This window comes from Oenanthe melanoleuca, chromosome 26, assembly GCF_029582105.1.
Source record: "Oenanthe melanoleuca isolate GR-GAL-2019-014 chromosome 26, OMel1.0, whole genome shotgun sequence".
In the NCBI taxonomy this organism is placed as follows: Eukaryota; Metazoa; Chordata; class Aves; order Passeriformes; family Muscicapidae; genus Oenanthe; species Oenanthe melanoleuca.
The window spans coordinates 951108-969690 of record NC_079359.1 but is presented as its reverse complement, the minus strand read 5'-3'; positions in this window follow the sequence as shown (position 1 = coordinate 969690).

The following is an 18583-nucleotide window of genomic DNA, read 5'->3' as shown; positions in this document are numbered from 1 at the left end:
CCTGGCAGAGCATTTTAATGTGGTTTTACCCAAGCAGCCAGATCCTTTCTTTGTTCTTTTTTTAATTTCCTAAACTTCATTAAACTCCACAAACCTTGATTTTCACACCCTCAGAGTTTTCTGCCACGTTTGTTGGTGGAAACATTGAAAACTGGACCTGCCATTTTTATTTTTAGTTTTATTTTTTCCTTAAACCCTCTGTGCTTGTGTCTGTTGCTCACATTCTCTCCCAGCTGACAAACTTTGCATCTTTCTTGTTCTTCTGGTTTTTATTTTATTTTTTGTCACACCAGTACCCATTTGGTAACCAGCCTCTCAAAGGTAACCTAAGGCAGCTAATGATTGAGTTGGGATTTCTGAATCCTGTTTGGGATTTTGGAGAGCTCTGAGATGTGACACACTAAATATAATCAGGACCCTGAACCTGTAGGGAGCTGAAGATGCTGAGCTCAGGTGGGAAATGGAATTTTCCTCCTGTGTGATTCCCTGCCCTGGATTTTATTGAGGCTGGTAAATTCTTTACTTTATGAAAATTGAAGTTCTCTAAGGTTCTTCACTCTCATGGAACTGCTGTTGCCATTACAATAAAGATGATGTTGTTTCATTGTAAATCTATTTTTTAAATTTTATTTTTTAAAGTGGTTTGATTTTTTTTTTTTTTTTTTTTCAGAACAGCTCCAGGCTGCAGGGAAATCTCAGTCTTGAAAAAGAAAATGTAATCCCCTCTCCTCTCCCACAGCTCTTCCCACCTGCTGGATTTCAGGGAGAGCAGAAATTCCCTCAGCTTCTGGGTAATTTGGGGAAAATAAACAGCCACATTTTAAAAATAAAAATAATTTGGGGGGTAGCAAACATTTCTGCAAATCTGTGATTCCCAGAGTTGTTCCCTGCAGCCCAGACTGTTACAAGCTCCAGTGGGTTCTTGGGTTTTTCTGTTTTGGTTTTTTTTTTTTTTTTTTTGGAATTCAGGTGTACAAGGAGAATTCCAGCTGATTGGTTCTTGGATGTTTTCTGAAGTGTATTTTGTGAGTCTCACCTAAAATATATATTTTTTTTTTACTAGCATAGTTAAGGAAAGTTAGGGCTGTGAAACATCATTTTTCTGGTTGTTTTTGGGTTGTTTTATCCTGGCAAGTTTGGCCCTTTCTTTTACAAAGCTGTTCTTTCTCCCATGTTCATTCCTGAAGTATTGGGGCTGCCTGATGCTCCCTGAGCTCCCACAATTCAAACAGTACAAAAATCCCACATTTGGAGGATTTTGTAACCTTTTCTAAACCTGTTTTGCTGATTGGTGCAAACACTAAGCCCTAACCATCTCTGTTAGAAATAACAGCAATTCCACATTTTTACAGGCAGGAGAAAATTGTCAAGGTGAATATTTTTGTTACTTTGATTATTGTTATTTTAACATCATTTTTCAGCAGCAGCAGTTTGCACCTTTTTAAATGCCCACTGGAATTAATTAGTATTAAACAATCTGGAAGGAAAGGTGGGAAAATGCCTTTTTTTTAGGAGCATGAAGAGATTTTGGTGGAGCAGAAAGTTTCATCCACAGGAGGAGGAGCAGGAGCCTTTGAAAAGATTCTCTGTCCCACAGTAATTCTGGAGCTTTGCAGAGAGGTAAAATGGATTTATTCCAAAATTCAGTCAGTCCCCAGCCCTGCTCTTAAAATTTCAGCTCAGAACTTCCATCCTGTCCCTGAATCCACACCCCCACATCCAGCTCTGCTTTGTGCCAACATCCTGCCTTGAGCTTGGCAAAATCAATCAAATCTGCAATTCCAGCTGAGATTTGTGCTGAAGATGTTTGGGGCAGTTCCAGGGGTCAGCAGGGGAATGACCTGAGTTAAGGGGGGTAGGAGGGGCTTAAAATGGGGCAGCTGAGGAGCTTTTAATCTATTTTAATTTCCTCAAGGCAGAGAGAGTGAGGGGAGAGAAGCAGCAGCACCAAGGCAGTGCCACAAATCTGGAATTCCTTTTTTTTCCTTTTTTTTCCCTCTTTTTTTATTTTATTTTATTTTTTTTTTTAAATACTCCCTCCTCTGATGGTCACAAAGGTACAAGAGCCCCTGAGGCAGCCAGGTGAGGGAGGGAGGGAAGGAATCTGTACCATGCTGGAAGCTTTTTGGAGCTGTAGAAAACTGGTGCTTTGCTTTTTGTCCTTTGTTTTGTGAAGTGTTTATTTTTCTAACAGATCCTAGCGTCGAACACACGGTTCCTAAAAAGCTAAAACCTGATCCAGGAGTTTTAATATTTGATGGAGAATTCATTCATCTGTTGGAGGGGGGAGGAAATGGAGCAGCTTTGAGGGACACTGTGGGATTTAGGATGTGTGACTTTGGGAGGGGGTTGCTGTCACATCTGTACCTGGAAATGAGAAATTCTGGAATTCTGACCAAACAGCATCTCCTCAGCTCTCAGTGTTTCCCTGAGTTTCTGGAGGTTTCAATCCAAGTGCTGGAATAGAAGCAACACTAACCCTTTGTTCTGGCTGTCCAGGAGGAGTTTTGGGGTTTGGTTTTACTTTGAGCCCATCAGAGCAGGGAGGGGCAGCAGTGCCCTTCAGAGAGCTCCCCAAGGCAGCCTGGCTGTGGGTGAAATCCCAGATTTCCCACCTGGGGCTGAATGTGTTCTCATGAGCTGTGAGTGAAATCCCAGATTTCCCAGCTGGGGCTGAATGATTCTCATGAGCTGTGGGTGAAATCCCAGATTTCCCACCTGGGCTGAATGATTCTCTGGAACTCTCCTGCTCCAGCTCTGGGGTGTCCCCTGGGAGCCCCAGCTGGGTGTGGCTGCAGCACCCGTGTGCAAACGCTCTGTACAGAGGGGCCAGGGTTTTTTATATGTATATTGTGGGAGGGGGGAGGGCAGCAGGGTGGGTGGAGATCCTAAAATCAGCTTAAGCCAGACTTAAATGTGTGTAAAAGCCCCGAGATCTTCGGTGTGTGAGTGTGGGAGTGTCTGCCATCCCATTCCCTTTGTGTTCTCAGCAGTTGTGAGGTTTTACTTTCTTTTTTCTTTTTTTTTTTTTTTATTTTTTTCCCCTCCCTCTCCCCTTCCTGCAGAAGCAATTGTTACAAAAAAAAAAAAAATTAATTGTAAATAAGAGCTACGTAATTTTTTTTGTTGTTGTTTGCCATGGTGTCACAGCAAACCCTGAGTGAGCAGTGTGGAGGTGGAGGAGGAGACTGGCAGCATTTTCTGGTATGCAATGAATATTTTGTCTTGAGTATCTGCAATCCCTTGGTGAGCTTTTGGAAAAAAAAAAAAAGAATAAAAATCAGGCTCTTTGCAGTTCCCCTCTTTGTCCTTTTGATTTTTTTTTTAATTTTATTTTTTAATTTCAAAAGCAGAAAAAAGGGGCAGCTGCAAACAGTCATCACTGTGGGGTTGGGAACTCTGGACAACAATGAGGTCTAGCATGGTACTAGGAGTTAAGTCTGAATGTAACATTAATGCTTTATTTAAAATTAAAAACAAAAACAAAACCACCTTTTATTTTTAATTTTGAAGGGGTTGAAGTGAACATGACTGTTGACCATGTTCGTGAATTTCTAGATGCAAAACATTCATTGGTAGAATTGTGTGATGGTCTTTTGTGCTAATTAATTTGACATATTCCCAGTCTCTGTATGTACCTGCAAAGAAAGAAAAACACAAAAAAAATAACAAAAAACCCCTGCTTTGCTTTGATTGAAAAAGGGTTCCCAGGACTGCATACCTGCTCCTGAGCTCTGTTTGAAGTATGTGTATCCTTCTGCTTGTATTTTGTATTAAAAAAAATGAACCACGAGGAAAAAAAAAGAAAAAAAAATGAACCCTTTATTGTTCAGCATGTTGGAATTGTGTCCCCTCTTTTATTTTTCTCCTTTTTGGAATATATTAAGCAACTCATTCTTCTGTATCTTTTATTTTCTTTTGTAAACTTTTTGGTTTTGTTTAAAAATGGCTTTATAAAAGGGCTTTTATAACCCATGAACGGGACTCGTGTGGTTTCTCTGCTGCTCTGAGGGGATCAATCCCTGAGAGGGAAAACTTGTTCATCTTCCAGGACCTGGGAGAGTTTGGGGTGAAATCCCTGAGAGATTTGGGGTGAATCCCTTGGAATTCTCTGAGAGTTTTTTGGGGTGAAATCCTTGGAAATCCCTGAGAGTTTTGAGGTGAATTCTTTGGAATTCTCAGAGGGTTTTTGGGTGAATTTTTTGGAATTCTCTGAGAGTTTTTTTGGGGTGAATTCCTTGGAATTCTCTGAGAGTTTTTTGGGGTGAATTCTTTGGAATTCTCTGAGAGTTTTTTGGGGTGAATTCCTTGGAATTTTCTGAGAGTTTTGGGGTGTATTCTTTGGAATTCTCTTTGAGAGTTTTGGGGTGAATTCTTTGGAATTTTCAGAGGGTTTTTGGGTGAATTATTTGGAATTCTCTGAGAGTTTTTTTTGGGGTGAATTCCTTGGAACTCTCTGAGAGTTTTGGGTGAATTCTTCGGAATTTCCTGAGAGTTTTGAGGTGAATTCTTTGGAATTCTCAGAGGGTTTTTGGGTGAATTATTTGGAATTCTCTGAGAGTTTTTTTGGGGTGAATTCTTTGGAATTCTCTTTGGGAGTTTTGGGGTGAATTCCTTGGAATTCTCTTTGAGAGTTTTGGGTTGAATTCCTTGGAATTTTCTGAGATTTTTGGGTTGAATTCCTTGGAATTCTTTCTGAGAGTTTTTTTGGGGTGAATTCTTTGGAATTCTCTGAGAGTTTTTTGGGGTAAATTCCTTGGAATTCTCTAAGAGTTTTTTTGGGGTGGATTCTGTGGAATTCCCTGAGAGTTTTTTGGCACGAATTCTTTGGAATTGTCTTTGAGAGTTTTGGGGTGAATTCCCTGGAATTCCCTGAGAGTTTTGGGGTGAAATCCTTGGAATTCTGAGAGTTTTTTGGCATGAATTCTTTGGATTTGTCTTTGAGAGTTTTGGGGTGAATTCTTTGGAATTCTCTTTGAGAGTTTTGGGGTGAATTCCATGGAATTCTCTGAGAGTTTTTTTGTGAAATCATTTGAATTCTCTGAGAGTTTTGGGGTGAAATCCTTGGAATTCTGAGTTTTTTGGAGTGAATTCCTTGGAATTCCCTGAGAGTTTTTTGGCACGAATTCTTTGGAATTGTCTTTGAGAGTTTTTGGGGTGAATTTTTTGGAATCCTCTGAGAGTTTTTTGGGGTAAATTCCTTGGAATTCTCTTTGAGAGTTTTGGGGTGAATTCCCTGGAATTCCCTGAGAGTTTTGGGGTGAATTCCTTGGAATTCTGAGAGTTTTTTGGGGTGAATTCTTTGGAATTCCCTGAGAATTTTGGGGTGAATTCCTTGGAATTCTGAGAGTTTTGGGGTGAATTCTTTGGAATTCTCTGAGAGTTTTTTGGGGTGAATTCTTTGGAATTCTCTGAGAGTTTTTTGGGGTGAATTCTTTGGAATTCTCTGAGAGTTTTTTGGGGTGAATTCTTTGGAATTCTCTTTGAGAGTTTTGGGGTGAATTCCTTGGAATTCTCTTTGAGAGTTTTGGGGTGAATTCCTTGGAATTCTCTTTGAGATTTTTGGATTGAATTCCTTGGAATTCTCTGAGAGTTTTTTGGGGTGAATTCCTTGGAATTCTCTAAGAGTTATTTTGGGGTGAATTCTTTGGAATTTTCTGAGAGTTTTGGGGTGAATTCTTTGGAATTTTCTGAGAGTTTTGGGGTGAATTCCTTGGAATTCCCTGAGAGTTTTGGGGTGACTTCTTTCGAATTCCCTGAGAGTTTTTTGGGGTGAATTCCTTGGAATTCCCTGAGCAGGGAAAGCCAGATTTGGACCAGGTGAATACTTGATAACTGAACGGGGAGAATTAAATAATTCAGAAAATTGTGCTTTCCTGGAGTTGTAAATTGATATTTTTAATGCAATTGGAGGGAGAGATGAGAGGAGGAACAAATCCCTTGGGATGTCACTTCCCCTCCAGGGGCTTCTCTGGTCTGTCCCAGCCGTTCCTGCAGATCCAGGGCTGGATTCTATGGAAAAGTTCATTTGAATTTGGTGTTAATAAATCACCCTTGGCTGTTGTGGCAGTCACAGGGATTGTCCCGGCGCTCTCCGGGCCGGTTCGGAGCGCGGCTGTGCCGCCAGGGGGCGCTGCAAATCCCTGGAATTCCCAAAAAACGGCGCCGAGGGCGGATCGGGGTTCCTTGGTGTTCGTGCTGGAAATTGGAGTTGTGGCTCCTGGGGATGGACACCTGAAGGTTTGTTCTGGGTGAGGCTGGAGCTGCCTCTGGGGTGAGGAGGGGATGTTTTCCAAAAGCTTTGGGATGGACAAACACACCTGTGACCTCTGGAATGAGTGATTTTTGGGGGGTGTTGTCCTTGTCCCAGCTCAACAGGACACAACAAGAATGGGGCCAAAATTTTGGGATATTTGGTGCTGCAGGAGCAGCTGCTGGATTTGTTTGGGGTCGTTTGGGAAATGACATTCCCAGTGTGGAATCCCAGATCCTGGCACCTGGCTGCGGGTCCTGCTCCTCCCATTCCCTTTTCCTGATCCCACAGGAGGTGAAAGGAGGTTCTGGGTCATGGGAGTGTTTGGGTTGGGTGCTGCTGCCCCAGCTTTTGGGAGCTCTGCAGTTATGGGATCAGAGAGGTTCCATCCTGCAGCTTCTGGAATTCCTCCTTTTCCCTCTGAGCTCCCCAGGGGTGAAATCCCCACCTGTGCTGGGGAATCTGCACTTCCAGATCCCTCATCTGGAGTTCCCCTCAGGAATTTCCATCCTCCTTCTCCTCCAGGCTGCTCTCCCTGCTGCTCCATCTGCAGCAGTTCAAACCTCCCTGATGAAATTCCCTTTAGCATTCCCAGGGAATGAATCCCACAAACTTTGTTTGGGATGAGCTTCAGGAGCTGCAGCAAGCCCTGCCAGACTGGGGGAATCAGATTCCCTTGGCAGGTTCTAATCCCTAATTCCAATTCTGCCTCAGGAATATCCTGTTTGTGTTTTGGGGATGAAAATCCAGTCCAAAGGATTTGTTTGGGCCATGAGAGTGTCCTTGGAAGGGTCAATGGGGTTGATTTCAGGAGCTGTTCCCTGAGCAAGGACAGCCCTGGGGAAGGGCTGGGGCTGGGCCAGGCTGGATTTTTGGGAAAGGTTCTCCTCCCAGAGGGGGCTGGGCACTGGAAAAGGCTCCCAGGGAATGGGCACAGCCCCAGAGCTCCCAGGGATGCCCAGGGTGGGATTTTGGGGCATCCTGTGGATCCCTCCCAGCTCAGGGTCCTCCCTGAATCTGCTTCTGTCCTTGCCTACCTTGCACATTGAAGGAAACCTGGAAAAACTGAGAATCCCATCCCAGGATATTCCCTGTGCTCTAAAAGCTGCTTTTAGATCTGCAGCAGAGTGAACAGGTTTGGGGTTTTTACTTCCTGCACTGGAATTTGGGGGGTGTGTCCCCCCAGTGGGATAAAATAAACAGAACTGGAATTGCTGAGGGTGCAGAACCTCCGTGTGCTCTGGGCTCCTGCTGGGAGAGCCCTGGAGCTCTGGGGGGAGGGATGTGTGGTTCCCTCTCTGGGATTTTTGGGATTTGTTTGGTTCCCTCTCTGGGATTTTTGGGATTTGTTTGGTTCCCTGATGTGGAATTTGTTTGGTTCCCTTTTCTGGGATGTGGGATTTGTTTAGTTCCTTGCTCTGGATATGGAATTGTTTTGGTTCCCTGCTCTGGGATTTTTGGGATTTTTTTGGTTCCTTGTTCTGGGATTTTTGGGATTTTTTTTGTTCCCTGCTCTGGGATTTTTGGGATTTGTTTGGTTCCTTGCTCTGGATATGGAATTTTTTTGGTTCCCTGCTCTGGGATTTTTGGGATTTTTTTGGTTCCCTGCTCTGGGAATTTTGGGATTTGTTTGGTTCCCTGCTCTGGGATAAAGGATTTGTTTAGTTCTCTCTCTGGCATGTGGGATTTTTGGGATTTTTTAGTTCCTTGCTCTGGATATGGATTTTTTTGGTTCCCTGTTCTGGGATTTTTGGGATTTATTTAGTTCCTTGCTCTGGATGTGGGATTTTTTTGGTTCCCTCCTCTGGGATAAAGGAATTTGTTTGGTTCCCTGTTCTGAGATGTGGGATTTCTTTAGTTCTCTTTCTGGCATGTGGGATTTTTGGGATTTATTTAGTTCCCTGTTCTGGGATTTTTGGGATTTGTTTAGTTCCCTGTTCTGGGATTTTTGGGATTTGTTTAGTTCCCTGTTCTGGGATTTTTGGGATTTGTTTAGTTCCCTGCTGTGGGATTTTTGGGATTTGTTTGATTCTCTGTTTTGGGATGAAGGATTTATTTGCTTCCCTCTCTGGAGCTGCTTTGAGGGGTCACAGCCACACCCAGGGCTCCCTCTCAGCTCCAGCTCCAGGGTTTTGTGCAGCCCAGGAAATGATTTTTTTGTGTGTTTGGGTTTTTTTTCAACTCTTCCCATCCAGGGAGGTCAAGTTCAAGTGCTGCTGTGGAATTCACTCCCCCATGGATGCAGAGCAGGGAGAGCTCCTCAGGAAGTTGATACTGAATTGAAGTTTTTTGCTCTAATTTAACTCAATTTTTAGCTCAATTTTTAGCTCAGATTTTCAATTTTTAGCTCAGATTTAACTCAATTTTTATCTCAATTTAACTCAATTTTTAGCTCAGATTTAGCTCAATTTTTAGCTCAGTTTAACTCAGTTTTTAGCTCAATTAGCCCTTGGCCCCAAAATATTTTTTACAGCTCTCCCTCCTGTGTGGATGGAGGAAACAACTCTGCACAAACCATCTCCTCCTCAAAAATATTTCATTTACCCCCCAAAACTCTAAATTTTGCTTTATTTCCAAGAGCTGCCTTCACATTCACTGGGAACTCATGAATTTGATGAGGAGCTGGGATTTTATTTGAATTTTCTCTCGTTTTTATTTGAATTTTCTCTCGTTTTTATTTGAATTTTCTCTCGTTTTTATTTGAATTTTCTCCCGTTTTTATTTGAATTTTCTCTCGATTTTATTTGAATTTTCTGTCGTTTTTATTTCAATTTTCTCTCGTTTTTATTTGAATTTTCTCTCGATTTTATTTGAATTTTCTCTCGATTTTATTTGAATTTTCTCTCGATTTTATTTGAATTTTCTCTCGATTTTATTTCAATTTTCTCTCGATTTTATTTCAATTTTCTCTCGATTTTATTTCAATTTTCTCTCGATTTTATTTCAATTTTCTCTCGATTTTATTTCAATTTTCTCTCGTTTTTATTTCAATTTTCTCTCGATTTTATTTCAATTTTCTCCCGTTTTTATTTCAATTTTCTCCCGTTTTTATTTGAATTTTCTCTCGTTTTTATTTGAATTTTCTCTCGATTTTATTTGAATTTTCTCTCGATTTTATTTGAATTTTCTCTCGATTTTATTTGAATTTTCTCTCGATTTTATTTGAATTTTCTCTCGTTTTTATTTGAATTTTCTCTCGATTTTATTTGAATTTTCTCTCGATTTTATTTGAATTTTCTCTCGATTTTATTTGTATTTTTTTCTCGTTTTTATTTCAATTTTCTCTTGTTTTTATTTGAATTCTCTCTTCTTTCAGGTTGCTGTTGGGGGCAGATAACAGCTGCAGCATCAGCACATTTCCTGTGCCCCCTCTCAGCTCTTGGCAGATTTTGGGGTTCATTATCAGCACAGCTCTGTGGTTTTTGCTGTTCTGACCCTTTCCAGATTATTTCTGATTAACTGCAGTGGTTTCAGCCTGAGAATTTCTGTTTTTCTCCTCTTGTGAGATCAAGCCCCTACTGAATTTTTTTTTTTAAAGTCTCTGCTTGGAATTCAGGTTTTGTTTTCAGCTAAATTTTTTTTTTTTTTTTCAGTGTTTTATGAAGGTGATATTATTGTGGAGTTTCTGCTTCACTTCCTGAGAAATGAGTGAAGGAATAATTTGTCTATAATCCAATTTACCACACAGAGCTGTCATCTCTTTTTCCCTAAACTGGTCCTATTTAATTAATTTATTTATTTTAATTTCACTTCACTGCTGATTATAACTCTGAATTTGAAGCAGCTTCTGTTCCCAGAAACAGTTCAGCCCATTAATTTGAAATTAATAAGTAACACATTTCTCCAGGCAGAGCAGGTCTCCCGTTTGGAAGTGACTCACTTCTTTCATTCCCATTAAACTGCTTTTATTAAACTGGTTTTAAACAAAACCTCTTAAGTCACTTTGAAACATTTTCCCCATTTCCTTCTTTTGGCCAGCAAGGTGCCAGAAGGAAAAAAAAAATCTTGGGTGCAAGTTCTCACCTTGAATCTCCTTTTCCCCACAAAAGACTTTTAAGTGTAAAAAAAAAAAAAAACAAGTTGGGGAGTTTAACAACTTCTTACCCTTAAATTGCATTTTCCCAAGTGAGTTAAATGAGAGCAGGAATGTTCTTAATGGGCCTGGATCAGCCTGGCAAAGGCAGATTATTAAATGTTGTTATCTTGGCTCACATCTCAGGGGAGCCTGCTGGAAATTTGTTTATTTCCAGAAATATAATATTATATTGCATTACATTACATTAATAATATTTTATATGTATATATATATGTATATATATATATATGTATACATATATATATAATATATATATGATATACACATTAAATATTGTATTATATAATCCATATATATTCTTTGTTATGTTTTATATTATATTAATTTATATCTATTTTATGTATTGATTTATTTATATTATTTCTCCTCTGCCTGGCCCTGGCCAGGTCTCTGTGCTGGGGAGGGCAGAATCCATGAAATGTCCTGGGAGATTTCCCCAAAATCCCAGAATTTTTTGGGCTGGAGGGACCTTAAAGCTCATCCATGGGCAGGGACATCTCCAGGCTCCAGCCTGGCCTTGGGCACTTCCAGGGATGGAACAGCCAGAGATTCCCTGGGAATGAGTCAGGAATCCTGAAACTGGGATTTTTTATGGAATCATGGGATGGTTTGGGGTGGGGAATCTCAAGGATGATCCCATTCCCACTCCTGGATGATCCCAGTTTATCCCAAACCCCATCCAGCCTTGGGGAGTGCCAGGAGCAGCCACAAATCCTCTGGGAATTTTCAGGCTGGGAATGAGTCAGGAATCCTGAAACTGGGATTTTTTTATGGGAATCATGGAATGATTTGAGTTGGGAAGACCTAAAGGATGATCCCATTCCCATCCCTGGACCTTCCATAATCCCAGTTTGTCCCAAACCTCATCCAATTTTGGGGAGTGCCAGCAGCAGCCATGAATCCTCTGGGAATTTGCAAGCTGGGAATGAGTGAGGAATCCTGAAACTGGGATTTTTTATGGAATCATGGAATGGTTTGGGGTGTGAAGGACTCCCAGGGATGGGGCAGCCACGGATTCCCTGGAAAATCCATCCCAGTGCTGCACTGGGAGAGTCTGGGCAGGGAAATGCTCCTGCCCTGGGCCCTGCTGGGGGAGAATTCCCTCCCAGGGCTGGGAAGAGCAGCGTGGGAATTTGGGAATTCCTCCCTCTGCTCCTCCAGGTCAAACCCAACCAGGAAGAGGCCAGGCCTGTGATCTGCACTAATTAAAAGAAACAAAAATTCCCAAGGTTTTCAGTGCTGGGAGGCACCACTGCCACCAAAACAGAGCCAGGATTTCAACCCAGGCATGGTGGAGCAGCTGTTGGCAAAACAAACTTTAAAAACTAAACTAAAATTAAAGCTGCCACCTCCCTTTTCTTCCCTGATCCTGCAGTATTTCTCAAAACTGCCTTTAATATTCAGATTTTTCTGGGAAAAACAACCAGGAAAGGGCTGGGAAATGGCATCTCCAGGCTGGTGCTGCTTCCAGAGCAGGTTAAAAACTTGGGAAAAGTGTGGATAAAGTTTGTGGAGAGGTTTGATAATAAATTCAGGCTCAGCCTGCTCTTATTACAGCACATTCCTCTTTGGAATATATATATATATATTTATATTGGGGATGTATCTGAGCAGAAATATTGGGAAAGGCTGTTTGAAGGGAATTCCTTGTGTCCTTGGGAATCTTCTCCACTGACTGAGGAGCAGATTTGATGTCCCAGCCCTTCCACAGCTGGATGAGGGGGGAGCTGCTCTCTCTGTGGGAGAAAAGTTGAGAAATGTGAGACAAAATTCAGGAAAACAGGGAAAAAAAACCCTCCAGGAGCCTCATCCTGGTGAGGCTGACACTGAGTGGAGATCCCTTCAGGATTTTAGGGATTTTGGGGTTCACCAGCTGGGGATTGGGAGCTGCAGGAACAAATCTGTGCAGAATTCCCTCTGCTCTCTGCAGCTGCCCTGGTGGAGCTCCTGAGAGTGAAAAATTCCCCCAAAAAAAACCCAAATTGGAGCAAAATCCTTTCAGAAGTGGCAGTAAAGGAGGGGGTGAGGCTTGGGGCTGATCTTGTGCCAATGCTCATCACAGGGCTCTGAATGAATTATCACCAAATTTTTGGGTTTTCTTTTGAGTCAATGATGTTTTAGTGGGTTTGCTTAAATTGTCACATCCCAGTGACATCCCAGTGCTGCTGTCCTGGAAATGTTGGGGTGTCCTGACCCCAAGGGCAATTCCTCCTTTCTTCCCTCCTTAATCCAGGGATTTGTGGTGTGCCAGTGACCCCTGGGCTGGGGTGACATGGAATTGTCAGGGAGAGTTCATCAGGAAAAGGCTCCTCATGTGGGGGGTTAAAATCACCCCTGGGATTTGAGATCTGATGAGGAGAATTAATCAAATGAATCACAGAGTCACCAGTGCATCCCTGCTGGGGGAATTTTGATTTTGGGCATGGTAGGAGCAGAGGACCAGGTTCTCCTGCCCCACTCCTGGTGCTGGAATAGCAATGAAAATTCCAAAGGAATGTGGCAGGAAGGAAAATAACTTTCAGGGAGATGAAAAAAGGGGAGGAGGGAAGACAGAGAAACCTGGGGTGATGATGAGCAAATGGGATAAAATCATAACATCATTTTTGCTCTGTTCTGTCACTGTGAGATTTAATGGGAAACTCTCATTATTCTTTTCATTTTAATTAATGAAATTAATTGAAGGATCCCTCTCAGGGCAGACAGGTGGAAGGCCTCATCCTCCTCCAGCACCTCAGGATTGATCCTCCATAAAAAAAGCTGGATTTATCCAGAGCTGCTTCCAAAGCTCTGGGGAGGAGCAGGGCTGGGGTGTCCCTGCTCTGCAACCCCTGCAGAGAACAGGACAAACCCACTGGGCAATATTTGCACTGTGCCCCACAAACAGGGCTGTGCTGTTTACCTGCAGCAAATATCCCCTGGCAGCCCCAGAATGAAAGAGCCACGAAAAGGAACCATTTGAATCCTCTGCAGTTTCACAGGGAATTGTTCCTGATCGACTGGTTTGACCAGAAATGCCTTTTCCAGCAGATAGGACTGGGGTGGTTTCTGTAAATATTTTATTGTTCTTTGCTGGTTTCCTGCTGCACCCAGGAGTGGGGATTGGGGCTGTTTGCTCAAAGAATTGGCCCCAAATTCTGCCCAGAACTGGCTGGGAAAGTGAGGAGGAAGATAGCAACTGGAGAGGTTGTGGGGAGGGAAAGGGAGAAGGAAAAAAAAAAAAAAGGGAGAAGGAAAAAAAGGGAGAAGGAAAGGAAAGGAAAGGAAAGGAAAGGAAAGGAAAGGAAAGGAAAGGAAAGGAAAGGAAAGGAAAGGAAAGGAAAGGAAAGGAAAGGAAAGGAAAGGAAAGGAAAGGAAAGGAAAGGAAAGGAAAGGAAAGGAAAGGAAAGGAAAGGAAAAAGGATGAGTGTGGCAGAAAGGCCAAGGGCACTGTCAGGAGCAGTCTGGGCACACTCCAGTGTGGCTTTACCAATTCTGGCTCTGTTTTCCCTTTCTTTGGGCCCTGCTTTGCTCCAGCAGCTTTTCCTGTCCCCTTGCAGAGAGCAGGATTTGGGTAAATCACAAGCACAGGCTCTGCCTGCCCCAGGGGGCTGGGGCTGCTCAGGGACTGTCCAGGGAAGGTCCCCAGGTCCTGCCCCCGGTTTGGGGGTGCCCAAATCCCCAAATCTGGGGCTGATGCTGTGCTGGGACATCACTCAATGGCTCCTGGGCTGCAGCAGTGGCAGGTGCTCAGCCAGGGGGCTGAGAGGGGACTGGCACCCAAATCCTTTAAAATCCTCCTGCTGGGCACAGGGACCCCCGAGGGGGTGGGCACAGAGGAACCAGAACTGCCCTTTTCACCTGGAACAGCCTCAAATCTGCAGCCTGGGGCTGGGAATTGTTCCCCACGCTGGAGCTGCCCCGGGGCAGAGGAGTCTGGGCTCAGTGAGATCAGATTTACCCCGGGGAGGAGTGGGAGGGAGCAGGGGGTGAGCCGGGTTTGGTGCTCTGGGGGGACCCAGAGGGAAGAGTTTCCTGTCTGGTGTGAAGGGCAGGGTGGGCAGAGGTGGCTGCAGGCTCTGGGCTCAGTCCCCAGCTGTCCCTGTCCCCAGGCTGGCTGTGGGGACTGAGGGTGGCACCTCAGGGATCCAGGGGGGCCCAGCCCAGAGCTGGGATTCCCCTGAGCCCCAGGAAACTCAGGCTTTGCTTTCTGCTGCTTTGGTGCTGTACAGCCATGGCTGGACCTCCCTGTGGGGCTCAGGGGATTTGGGGACACCTCTCCAAACCCTGGGTCAGCCACAGCTTTGGGGACACCTCTCAGAGCTTTGGGGACACCTCCCACAATTCTGGATCAGTCACAGCTTTGGGGACACCTCCCAGAGCTTTGGGTCCCCCTCAGCAGGAGCAGAGCAGGGACAAGGGACAGCCACAGCTTTGGGGATGCCCCTCAGAGCTCTGGGTCAATCACAGATTTGGGGACACCTCTCAGAGCTTTGGGGACACCTCCCACAATTCTGGGTCAGTCACAGCTTTGGGGACACCTCCCAGAACTCTGGGTCCCCCTTGTGAGGCTGTGCTGGGACAAGGGACAGTCAGAGCTTTGGGGTCACCTCCCCAAACCCTTTGATAGTCACAGTTTTGGGGACACTTCCCACAATTCTGGGTCAGTCACAGTTTTGGGGACACCTCAGAGCCCTGGGTCCCTCAGGGGCAGGCAGGGGTTAGGAATGCAGCCCAGGGAGCAGCAGGGGCACACTGAAATGTTTGTGCTGCTCTCTGTAAATAGAGCAGAAATGCCCAGATTCCAGCCTGGTTCCAGCACTGGAGTTTCCTCCTCTCTGCAGGTGCTGGGCAGCAAACAGGAGCCAGGCCAGGATCAATGAGGGTTTTGCAGCTTTGTTTGCTTGGCTGCAAAGGCCTTGGAGTGCAGGGAGTGACCCCAGCAAACGAGAAAAGCTCTCAGAACCAGACCCTGCTCCAGGCAAGCTTTGCAAAATCTCACAATCTTGAGGCTGTTGAAGTCTTGAGGCTCTTAGTTGATAATAAATAAATAAATTGCTCCCTGGGTTTATGGCCAGTCATGGTTCCAAAGCTTTCCTCCACAGCCAAAACATTGATATTTTTAAAGACAAAAATAATTTTTTTTTTAAAAAAAGAAAACCCTCGTTGAAGCCAAATGCTTGGAACTCAAATATTGTGAAACTTTGGGGAAAACTGGGGCAGTTAAAAATTGTGCAAGGTAGAATGAGCTTGGTGCTGATCCAGTGCCCTCCCTGCAGCCTCATCCAGGAAAAAATTCACCAAGTGGGGATGGGGCAGGGGGAGCTGTGGGATGCTTTGCTCTTGGGAAGCAGCAAAAACACCCTGGGAGCCTCCAGGAGCGGGGAGTGCTGGAGCCCCAGGTGGGCTGGGATGAGAGTTGGGTTGAAAACTCCCCCAGTTCCATCCCCTTCCCAAAATGCAGCTCTTGCTCTGCCTGTGGAGTTTTCCTGCACAGAGCAGCTCCTGGGGCTCCCTCCATGCCCTGAGTGTGCTGGGATGTGCTGGGGGGTCCCTGCAGGGGTCCCCCCCCTGCTCTGGGCACCCCCAGCCCTCCCCAGGGGGCTGAGCTGCTCGTTTGGGGCACCCCAGGCTCTGAAATGTGGAGCCTGGTGGTTTCTGCAGTGCTGAGACAAAAACACATTTCCTGTTTAGAGAGAGAGCAAAGCCCAGCCTGGAGTGCTGGAGCTCCTGCAGTGGCTTCTCCTCTTCTCAAAGGTGCTTTAGGCACAATTAAACAAACCCCAGCATCACTCCTGAGCAGCAGAAAAGTGTTTTAACCATCAGCTCATCAGGGGAGATCCTTCTAAAAGCCCCAGTGTGAATTCCAGGCAGCAGCACTGGACACCCCCAAATTTGCTTTGTTTTGAATTTCTTTAGATTTTTGGGCTCTGGAAGTTTGGTGAACTCTGGCTGCAGCCTCCCTGGGTGGGCTGGTGAGGTCAGGTTTGTGCTCTCTGCCTCCAGAAAGGTTTGGGCTGTGAGTCAGCAGCCAAGCTCAGGGCTTGCATTTTCTGTCAGGAGGCACAAAATGGATTTAAAGACACCTCGGGCCGAGCTGGGGCTTCCAGAGCCGCCGGGAAATCTGAGTGTGGGGGGGATTGTCCCCGGGGGGAGCAGCAGCAGCACCTGAGCTGTCCCAGCTCATCCAGGCTGAGCTGAGGCTCCTCTGTTCCCTGGATCCTCGTTTTCTTTGCCACATGAGATGCTGCCAATATTCTGGTCCATGCCTTGAGCCCAGCTTGGCTGGATCCACCAGATTAAATAAGAGCAGGGCTGATCTCTGCTGGATCTAATCAGGCAGCAGCAGCTGGGGCAGCCGTTGACTCTGCATTTCCTCTTGATAAAGAATTCTTCTATGCAGATTCCCATGATAGCTCAACCCTGCCTTACTCTGGCCCTGCTTCAGAAAAATGATCCATTTTTAAGCCCAGGACTGGATCTAGGAAAATAATCAGTGTAAATAAGGCCAGGCTCCCAAGTTTAGGCTCCCTGCACTCAGTTCCTCATGGAGCCAGTCCTGCACAGCAGAAACAGAGACAAAGGTCTGAGGGTGAAAATTCCTCTCTGGGAGGGAGAACAGAGCTGCAGCTCCAACCCAGGGCTGCTTTCCATGGAGGGATGCAGTGCTTGGCTGGAATTCCAAGGGATTTTTCATAAAGATTCCTTTATCAGCAAGCTGTCCCCAGGGTGGGTCAGTGCTGTCACTGCTGCATCACAGGGACATGAAATCAGGGCTGGGGGGGCTCAGCTGCCAGGAAAAAGGGACAGGACAAGGGCAAAGAGCCTCAGAGGTTGGACACCAGCAGGAATTTCCTCCTGGAAAGGGTGGAAGTGCCCAGGGAGGTTGGGGTGCCCATCCCTGGGTGTCCAAGCAGTTCCTGGATGTGGCACTGAGCTCTCTGGGCTGGGGATTGGGCACAGGTTGGATTTGCTGACCCTGGAGGGATTTTCCCACCTAAATAAAACCCTCTTTAAGAGATTTCAGTCTTCTGTACTGGTATGAACTAAGAAATGTTCAGTTATTTCATTGTTTTTGAGAGAAATTAGGTTTTCTGTGGCCTCCCTCCCACGTCCTGCTGTGGGTGCAGCTGCCCCTGGAGCTGTCACTCCCTCCCTGGCCTGTGCCACCTCTCAGGGACACCCAGGAGTGTCCAGCACCAGCACAGGCTGTAATTTCTGCTTCCAGACTGTCTCAACCAGCATCACCCAGTGACTCAGAGCCCGGAATAGAAGACTGGAAATTGAAATTCATTCTGCTCCTCCTCTGACCACTGAGCCCTGCAGTGCCCAGCTCTGTGTGGGCACATCTGGGAATCCACCTTGGGACACTCATTTGCTCCAGTGCTAAAGAGGGAGGGAAAAAAAAAAAAATAGGAATAAACCAGTACTAACAGCTATTTAATTGCTTGTGAACTTTTCTGACTGAAAAACAGGGGCAGCTCTCCCCACCCAAATTTGGATTCTGGCCCTTTCCCAGCTGAAGTCATAGCCCAGCTCTCCAGCGTTTTTTGGTTTTTTTTTTTTTTTTTTTTTTTGTTGGGTTTGGGGTTTTTTCTTACCGAGTTCCTATCTGCATCTGGACTGCCAAAAATGCCTTTTTTCCCCCCAGGAAACAGCAGTGTCGTTTCTCCTCGTCAGCCACCCCAGCGAGGGAGTTCTCATCAGCTCAAGTGACAACAAATGCAGGTGCTCCTCTGCCTCCTTCTGTGCAGGGCGAGTCCTCCCAGCAAACTTCGGGAGGCAGCAGCTGTTTCCAGTGAAAAAAACACCGTCCCGCTGACCCAAGCTGAAATGGGACGTGGAAATGGGATTTTTTTGACCTTGAGAGTTACAAAGTTGCTCCAAAGGAGGGACCCTGCGAAGATTAAAAATAACTAATCTTTGTAATGCTTCTGCGGCTCGCAGAGCTGAGCGAATTCATCACAAAATAAAGGGCCAAGGCTTTAAATAGCACAGAGTAGCACAAGGCTTTTGATGACTTTTTGAAGTCTTCAGCTGAAGAACTCGCCCGAGCATTCACAAACATTCATTTAGGAACAGCTGGTTTTCTCAACTGCATTCTTGTCTCAATTTTCCTCTCGTTTCATTCACACACACACACAGAACGAGATACTTGTTGCTGCAGATGTTTAGGGGAGGCTGTGGGGATGAATAGAACGTTGATTTTTCCTCAATTCAGGGCTCAGTTCAGCTCCTGATTTTGGGGTTAGGTGCTG